This window comes from Castor canadensis, chromosome 9, assembly GCF_047511655.1.
Source record: "Castor canadensis chromosome 9, mCasCan1.hap1v2, whole genome shotgun sequence".
Classification (NCBI taxonomy): Eukaryota; Metazoa; Chordata; class Mammalia; order Rodentia; family Castoridae; genus Castor; species Castor canadensis.
In genome coordinates, this window is record NC_133394.1 from 95,324,970 (window position 1) to 95,334,525 (window position 9,556).

The 9,556-nt window shown below is 36.3% G+C and overlaps 1 pseudogene; it reads right to left on the reverse strand.

The window, feature by feature from the left end:
* The window catches only part of LOC141410812 (albumin-like), a 48,202-nt pseudogene extending 40,096 nt beyond the window's left edge, over positions 1-8,106 (reverse strand).
* Positions 8,107-9,556: the final 1,450 nt, after the last annotated feature.

The window sequence follows — 9,556 nt, forward strand, 5'->3', positions numbered from 1 at the left end:
TGCAGACTTGGACACACAGATTTGTAGATATCTCTGTGCCAAATAGGTTGAGTGGATTAAGTTATCTTGAATGATCCTTCTATCTTGAATATTCTATGATTCCACATTTCCCATGGGAAGTTTTATGGAATGAGAAAAGGTTATGAATTAGAGGAAAAAATGAGTCAAGTTAGGGAACTGGGGTCTAAGTTTGAGAGTTTGTTGATTCCCAAACTTCACAGTTGCTTCTCAGTTGTTCCTCACCTACCTAGATAAGCTGAATGTTTTTATGAAGTGCAAAGTCACTTAAACTCCTCAAAAGTGTATTATAAAATGAGGCTTCTCCATGTATTTTATCAAAATTTTTCAATGAAATAAAACATATCTAATGCCTACAACTGTGCTTATCTATTTATCATAAATTAACAAATAGAATGTATACACACTAAATATAAATTAATACGAGTAACTCCACTCATAATGATAGCTACAAATGAAAGCCATACAGAACTCAATGTACTGCTGAGAATCTATTCATAGTGTGTATTTTTTCCAAATGCAATTCAAGAGACTTAACTACATAAAAGAAGTTTAAAGTTACAAAAACAAGCTACTATAACCTCTTATGAAACAACAAAGGTTATATAATTAAAATATTCCTGTGCTGAAATTTTAATGGATCAAGTTTAAAATATTTTCATTTAGGGCAAATTTTTTCCCTTGGTATCTTCTAAAGCTTTATAATTTGTTAGTTGTTTTATAATCTCCTTCTGCTGAACTTAACTAAAACTTCCTCAACCTACCACCAGGTGAACTTGGAATTTAAATCCTGAAATTTTCATAAGTTCTTCAAGTATATACAGATGGGTCAACACTGAGAACTGGATTATTTGATCTAAGAAGAACTATAACTCTTAAGAAATAAAGAAAATAAATAATTAATCAATATTCTCTTTTTGAGAAAGAAATTCATCTTGAGCTTAAGTTTAGTAAATATGCAGTGTAAGTGTTTTCAAATGATTTTTAAATACTATTGGTATAAAGCTATCAAATTGTTCAAAATTAGTTTTTCATTATATAGGCACTAAAAAAACAAAAAAAAATTTTTGGACTACTGCAGTTTGAACTCAGGGCCTTGCTCTTGCTAGGCATATGTCCTAACATGTAAGCTGCACCATGAGTCCAAGAATAAAAATTTTAATTAGAAAAATACATATCTATGGGGGGGTGTGGGTGTGTGTGTGTGTGTTTGACGGTTTTGTTTTCAAAAAAGAGTTTAATTATTTACAATGTGCTGTGGTATGGCTGGGATATGACTCAAATGGTAGAGCACTTGCCTAGCATGTGCATGCCCTGGGTTCAATCCCAAGTACCATCAAAAATAATGTTAATAGTAATAATAATAACCTTTTGTAACAAAAGTATGCCTTCAAATAGAATAAAAAACCAATATCAGTAACCTAGGTCTTTGCTATTGACACTATCCGTCCACACTACATCTAATTCATAGTTACAACATATCTGGTATCTTAGCACCAATAGCTTAAACAAGTAGCCAAAATACATACAATTACTACTGTGAAACAATTGAAATATTTTATATTTACACTATGAGTAATATATTAGTATAATGAAATTATATAAATTTCCCTTTCTGCATTAAATATCTAAAAGACACATGACTATACTGATCAGTACAAAATTATTTTTGCAGTTACATGTGAAATTGGCAAAAAATGAACATCAGCGACATTTTTGGGTTTTTATCTCTTACTCATTATTCAATGAAAGTGTGGTATACAAATTTTTTAAGTTTTAAGTAAACAGAGTAGAATTTTTAAATACACATATTTCAAGTAAGTAGGGCACAATATTTAACCAAAGTTTATCATCAGTGGCACCTCAAATAGATGCATTTATCATAGCATGAACTAGGTGTTCAATGTTGGACAAGCAGAATTACCATTCATTAGTTTTTGTTGATTTTCTGCTAGTAGTGACCAGCCTACATTTCATTTCCTGAGGACCATGCCCACAGGAAGAGGCCCTGCTTGTGTATACTCCAGTAAGAGGGACTGGTGACCCTGAAGACCCATTTGGTCTCCAGAACAGTGTATAAAAGTGCAGGTCTCCCACTATCCCCAAAGGGGGATTTTACTCAAATATATGAAAACAGCAGCATTAGTTATAAAGAAATTCTGAAAAGCATTAGTCATGAAGCATTAGTTATAAAGAACTGATATATAGTTTTATGAAACAAACTACACAATTCGGCTAAGCACAGGCAACGTATATCAAAACCTTCCACAGAGCCTCATCCATAGTCAGCACTCAGTAACATTTGTTGAAGAAATAATGAATATATTTATTCAAAGACAAGAACTTAATGTAAAGGAACTCATTCCATTTGGCAAATTCCAGATTCTATAAACTTGTGACTTTAGCTTTGGTTTGATTTAGTGGTGGTTATTTTGTTTTCTTTTGTTTTTGTTTGTTTATTTGTTTCTGTTTTGAAACAGAGTATCATCATGTAACCCAAACTGGCCTGTAATTGGAATCCTCATGCCTCAGTCTCCTGAGTCATTACTGATATTATAGACATGCACCACCATGCTCAACTACTCTGAGATCTTTGTAGCTTTACAAACCCTATTTCAATGTTTATACTAGTAAGTGCATAATCTGCAAAGCTGGATAATGCAATTACATCATTTTATCAAAATGTTGGAGTTGGCATATCTAATAAAGCCTGACAAATAAATTATGATTAATTAAATATCATCAATGCACATATAAATAGACACATGACTGCAATTAGTATGTACACATCAAGCTAGAGGTGTGTGATGTCAGTCCTCAATCCTTTGGGATGCTGATGAGACTGCACCAGAACAAATAACCTGTGGTCAGCCCAGGTCCTTTTTGCATCTTTACTCTGCTATGATGCTGGTTTGTGTCATCCTTTAATCTTCTTCCCTATTCTCCATTACCAAGCAGATCTCTGCTGTTCCAAGACAGGTGATCAGACAGACAGGACAGTATCACGGTTAAACATGTGGATTTGGGGACTAGGTTGGAATTTTTGCCCTGCCACTTATTTCCTACACAACATTGTGTAAGTCATTTAATATTAACTGCAAACACTTCTAAAGCCACGTGTCATTGCTCAAGGTTTAGTCCTAATCGCAGAGTTCATATCATATACTTTTCCATTGCCCTAATTCTATTTGCTTTTACATAAATCCAGGGAATTGCTCAGAGCAAAATGGCATAGCAAACTGAACTGTGCTGTAAGGAAGTTTGAAGCCCGGCACTGGTGGCTCATGCTTTAATTCTAGCTACTCAGGAGGCAGAGTTTAGGAGAATCATGATTTGAAGCTAGCTCAGGCAAACAGTTCAAGAGATCCAATCTCAAAAAATCCTTCACCAAAAAGGGCTGATGGAGTGGCTTGAAGTGCAGGCTCTAAGTTCAAGCCCCAGTACCACAAAAAAAAAAAAAAAAAAAAAAAAAAAGCTTCTAATCTTGGCTCTACCAATTGTTAGCCATGAGACATTATGCAAACAATTTTAATCTGGGCTTTAATTTATAATCTATAAAATAATAATAATCACACCTCCTTCATGACTAAGTGAGGAGCAAATAAATTAGCTAGTGTAAATGGCTTAGAACAGAACTTGGCACAGGGTATAGAAGTTAATAGATGAGGGTTTTATTAATTAATTCAAAAATGTTAGGTCCGCATACCAGACACTATTCATTGATGGGAATCTTCAGCAGCAGCAAGAAACTGGCAGCACCTCTGCTCTGGATGAGCCAACATGTAGTAGGAGAGACAGACAGTCTAAATGATGCTGTGTTGAGTGAAACGAAAAGAGCACCTGGCATCTCTGGAGGGGTCATGTAAGATTTCCTGGAGAAAGCAACACTTAAGGGGAAACCTGAAAAAATGGAGGTGGGCCAAATAAAGAGGGAGGAAATCATACTCCAGGTGTCTTGATGGCAGTGGAAAGGCCCATTGGCAAGAGAGAGCAAGACACATACTTAAGGAATAAGAAGAAATGAAGTTTCAGTGAAGTGCAATGTCTAAAAATGATGGAACTCAGTGTACTGAATTTTGGGAAGGCTGGCAGGTCTCACTTCAAGAACCTTTTAAATCACATTTGCATCTTATTCTTACGACAGTGGGAGACCACAAAGGGGAGCTTATAAAAATCATGTTTGCATTCTTGAAAATGTCACTGTTGTTGTAAAAGGATACATGACTGTGACAAGGAGACCAATTAGGAAGCTGTTATAAAATGTGATGCAGGGAGTGGGCTGATGAGAGGAATGCTAAGAGGAAATTCAGTAGTATGAATGAGGTATAATCAAAAGGACTTGGTAACTGAGCAGGAGTCCAATATTGGATAGATTGAGTTTAAGATACAGTGACCAGTTTTTCCAAACAGTCCTGGTTGATCTGGTGATTTAGTGTAAGCCAGACTCCCTTTTCATTCTCAGAAACATTCTAGGCACAACACCCTGGTTTGCATGTTGAAGTATCTGTGAGCCCTGAAGGTAGTGTTGATGAGCATTTCAAAACCGCTTCTTGTCCATCCCTGGACAAGATTGAAGATAGAGAGATTTGAGATCATCAGTTTATAAGGGGGTGTAGCCATGTAAGAAACACCAAATATTCCGAGACAAGAAGAGACAAAGAGGAGCATCTCAGACCCAGTTTGTTTACTGACTGCAAATGTTACCCAAAGTTTAGTCCTAAGTACATAGTTCACATCATACACTTTTCCATTGCTCTATTTGCTTTCCATAAACCCATGAAACAGCTCAGAAGCAATATGACATGGCAAACTGGACTTTGATATAAGAAAGATTCTAATTTCAGCTCTATCAATTATTGGCCATGTGACTTTTGGCAAGTAACCTGTCTCATTCTTACTTCTACTCATATATCATGAAAATAATATTTCCTGCCAAGTTTATTTTGACGTATAGATGAAATAATGTACTTTAAATGCCTGACACCAACAAATATTCTTTAAAATATGATACCAATTATCATTATTAGGGTTGGTATTTGTGTTAAACATTAGATGTGTATTCTTTCAAAGCAGCTAAGGTATACATGTGAATTGCTGGAAAATGCTTTTCCCATTGCTAGTTGAAGTACTAATTCAAGTACTTTATTTCTTTCAATCCTTCTTTCCTTCTTTCTTTCTCCCTCTTTTTTTTTCTTTCATATGTATGTACATGTGTGTGTGTGTGTTAGAGTGGGTGGTTGAACATTTAAAAGTGTGTGTGTGTGTTTTTAATTTGAGCATCCTTTCCCATCAATGTTGTAAAAACTGTATTCAGCCTTTGAGTTCTACATCAAGTAATTCTCCATGGGTGTATTTCTGATTATTCTCTAACTAGAGAAGAGCCCTCTTTGACAAATATTTGTAGTTTGTTTTCTCACAGAACTTCTTACTTCTTGGAGTCAATGACTCATGTTTGTGATTCCTTCAGTGCTTACTTAGCACATGTCACACAGAGCATAGTCTTCATAAATAGAAGTTGAATGACACTGATTCAAATTGTTCTAGTCAGGATTTATACATTAATTGTCCTTACTCACTCATTGATACAAATGACACATCTCTCATACTCTTTTGTTACTGAAAACTATTGAAATATATATGAATATTTGTATGCATATATATTCTCTTATATTCAGGGTCCAGAGGCCCCAGGACAGATCTGGAAAGAGTAACGTACATAAGGTCTTAAGAGGAAGCCATTGAACCTAGTTTCCAGTTGCAGAGCTTAAAATTTATCACACAGAGCAGATATAACCCAAAATGTCAGTTGAATAGTGACTCCCAAAGTCCTTCAGCCCAATAGAGTCCCCTTGTTCCTTAATATTTAATTATAATTAGCACAGTGCTTCTACCCCCTGTGGAGAGAAAACAGAATTACAATGACTGCAGCTCCATATTGCTAAGAACTCCAGGACAAGAAGGATGGCCTGCATTTATTCTTTGACACCTTTGATTTTATTCCCCAGTGTTATTAAATTCTCCTTACCTGTCCTTTCCATGCTGTCTCTTTTCTATCCTGAACCCTATATTGAGAACTTACAATCACTTTTCCAAGAATCTCATACAACTTTGTATCAAAAAGCAAGTAAATAAAACATGAAAAAACCTTTTCAGCTTCTATAAACACCGTCAGACTCATTGTGTCCTGCCCTGACCAATTTCTTTTCTGCCTGGTCTCTCCTCCTTCCTTAATCTCATCTAGTCCTGACTTTTACACTCCTGCTCCACTTAACTGGTTTTGGGCAGAACAAATGTTCTCTCCTCTGTTTAATTTGAGCTCATCTAGCTCATGCTCTGGAGGAGGAGATTTCACCTTTTCAATTTGCTATTAAAAAATTGTTTGAAAAAAACAAAAAGAGAAACAAAGAAAAAAACTGTTTTCCTTCATCAAAGAGATTTTACCTTTCTTTTTTAGGGGAAGGAAACATTTTTTTCCCAGGAAAAAAGTGAGAGGGGTCAAAGCCAGATTAGGTAACCAATCCACCTATCACACCTGAAGGTTAATACACGGGGTCATCAGAACCAAAGCAAAATCCGTGAATGGCCAACCAGAAATCAATGACAAGAATGTGTGCTCCATTACTATTATCTTCCCTTATCTGAGTTCTCTTATAATAGGTTGGGCATGGGCCCTTAAAACAACAGAACTGGTCTACTCTATTATATAATTATGCTCAAGTAAATGGTAAACTACTTGAAGGTAATACCATATTTTAAGAGCATCCTCTAAAATTCTTCAAATGATAACTTGCACAGAAAAATTCTTTTCTAAATACTTAACCTTGTGAGAACTTTTTCATGTGAAGTCCATCTCTTCCTAGTTTCTATATGACAGAGTACAAGAAATATCAAAAGGAGTCTCTGGCATTAAGCCATCATCAGTATAATTAATGGATATTCCTTTTCGCTAGTACCTTTGTTAGTGCTATTAGAGAATACCTGAGACTGAGAAACTTATAAATAATAGAAATGTATTTGTCTGTCCTGGAGTCTGGAAAATCTAAGAAAAAGGTGAAGGAAAATGTCTATACCTCACAGATGTGTCCACATGGAAAAAGGATTTAAAGGCAAAAGGGAGCTATACACTCCTTTCAACATCTTTTATAAGACCACTATTTATGAGGTCAGGGTCTTTATGGCTTAATCACTTCCCCAAATGCCCTACCTCTTACTAGCACACATTGGATATTAAGTCCAATATATAAATTTTAAGGGACACATACATTTAAACCATACCATTTAGCAAAGTTGAGTTATGGCCCATAATTACAGGTGATTCAAAAAAAATTCCTTTTGTGGTCCAGAGATTTCAAACTATTATGGACTAGATGAGTAGGACCCCCAAATTTCATATGTGGAAGTCCTAAACCCCTAATGTGGTGGTACTTGCACATTGCTCTTTGGGAAATAGTAACAGTTAAGTTGTCAGGGTGAGAACAGAGTTTTCATAACAAAACACATGAGAGAGTTTGCTTGTTCTCTCTATTGTGGGAGGACATGGCAAGAAGGAGACCATATATAAGCCAAGAAGAACACCCTCTCCAGAAATTTAACTTTTCCAGAACATTGATTTTAAAACTTTCAAGCCTTCACTCTGTGAAAAAATCAATTTCTGTTGTTTAAGTCACCTGGGCTATTGGATTTGTTATAGTATTCTGAGCAAGCTAAGACATACTAAACATATACCCCTATAACTATACATTCTTCTTATGGTAAATATAGGAGGTTAAAAATCTATGATTATTATCTATTATTATTAAGCAAATTATGTCACATCTCAGAAGATAGAACGTATTTCTGGACAAACATTCTTTGTTTAGAAAAATGATGTCCTGTATTCTAGGGGAGATAAGAAATTTTTGCAGTCTTACTATAACCTCATAATTTCTGCCATGAGAGAAGCAATAAAATAGACCAGACCACATCTCCATCTCTATCCTCCATATCTCATAGTCATCCTTGCAGTAAGTCAATTTTGACTCACATAATGCATCTGTCATCCACCTTCATCACAAAGTTAGGAAGACCAGCTCTCACATCCAAGACCATTGGGGAGAACCAAGCCCTAAGGAAGTGGGAAAAAGCAGTAGAACTGATATCTAGACATTGTTTGTAGTTTTCTACAATATTTTTTCATACAGCAATTTTAAAGTCAAGGATTCCTCTTTCCCATAGCACAGAGGCAGCTTAGTTTTGGCACATATACTTCTTGACAGACATTGGAGCTACACTGTGTGCTCTAGTCCTTGTAGTCTCTGCTTGGGTGCTCTAGTGCCCTGCTAAAGGCATAGACTAACCTTAACTGCAACTTTAAAGTGCATATATGCCTGTCTGGTGTTCCCTTCTGTTATTTGCAGATGTTTGTGACTCAAACATGTAGCTGTTCAATAGCCAACCAAATTGCTCTAGTTGAGGTAGATGAGGGACTCTCCCCACCCAAGTAGGAGGAATTCATTCTCACTGTTACTTACAACACCCCAGGTATACAAGACCTTACTCCCAAGTGATAACTGCTCCTTAATTCAATTCTTCCTTTGACATTCTTTTTTATTCCTTTATTCATATGTGCATAAAATGATAGAGTCATTAATCCCCCCTTCCCTCCGCCCCCTCCCTTTCCCCCCACCCCCTCCCTTTCGCCCCCACCCCCTTGCTTCCAAGCAGATACTGTTTTGCCCTTATCTCTAATTTTGTTGAAGAGAGTATAAACATTAATAAGGAGGACCAGGGGTTTTTACTAGTTGAGGTAAGGGTAGCTATATAGGGAGATTCCCAGTTTTGCTTCCATGTACATATGTGTTACTTTCTAAATTGATTCTTCTCGAAATAACCTTTTCTCTCTTCTCCTCTTAGCCTCTGTTGCTTTAAAGTTTTTGCATTAGTTTCTTTGCATTGAAGACATCAAATGTTATCTTTTTTTGGTGGGGGGAACCTACCTATCCTCATACCTCCCTTGTGTGTACTTGCCTTATCATGTAATCAAAGTCCTATCCCCTTGTTGTCTTTGCCCTTGATCTATAGTCCACAGATGAGGGAGAACATATGATTTTTGGTCTTCTGGGCCAGGCTAACCTCACTCAGGATAATGTTCTCCAGTTCCATCCATTTGTTTGCGAATGATAAGATTTCATTCTTCTTCTATTGTGTATAAATACCACATTTTCTTAATCCACTCATCAGTGGTGGGGCATCTTGGCTGTTTCCATAACTTGGCTATTGTGAATAGTGCTGCAATAAACATGGGTGTACAAGTACCTTTGGAGTAATCTGTGTCCCATTCCTTTGGGTATATCCCCAGGAGAGGGATTGCTGGATCAAATGGCAGGTCTATGTTTAGATTTTTAAGAAGCCTCCAAATTTTTTTCCAGAGTGGTTGTACTGTTTATATTCCCACCAGCAGTATATAAGGGTTCCTTTTTCTCCACATCCTCACCAATACCTGTTGTTGTTGGTGTTTCTAGTGATGGCTATTCTAACAGGGGTGAGATGGAATCTTAGT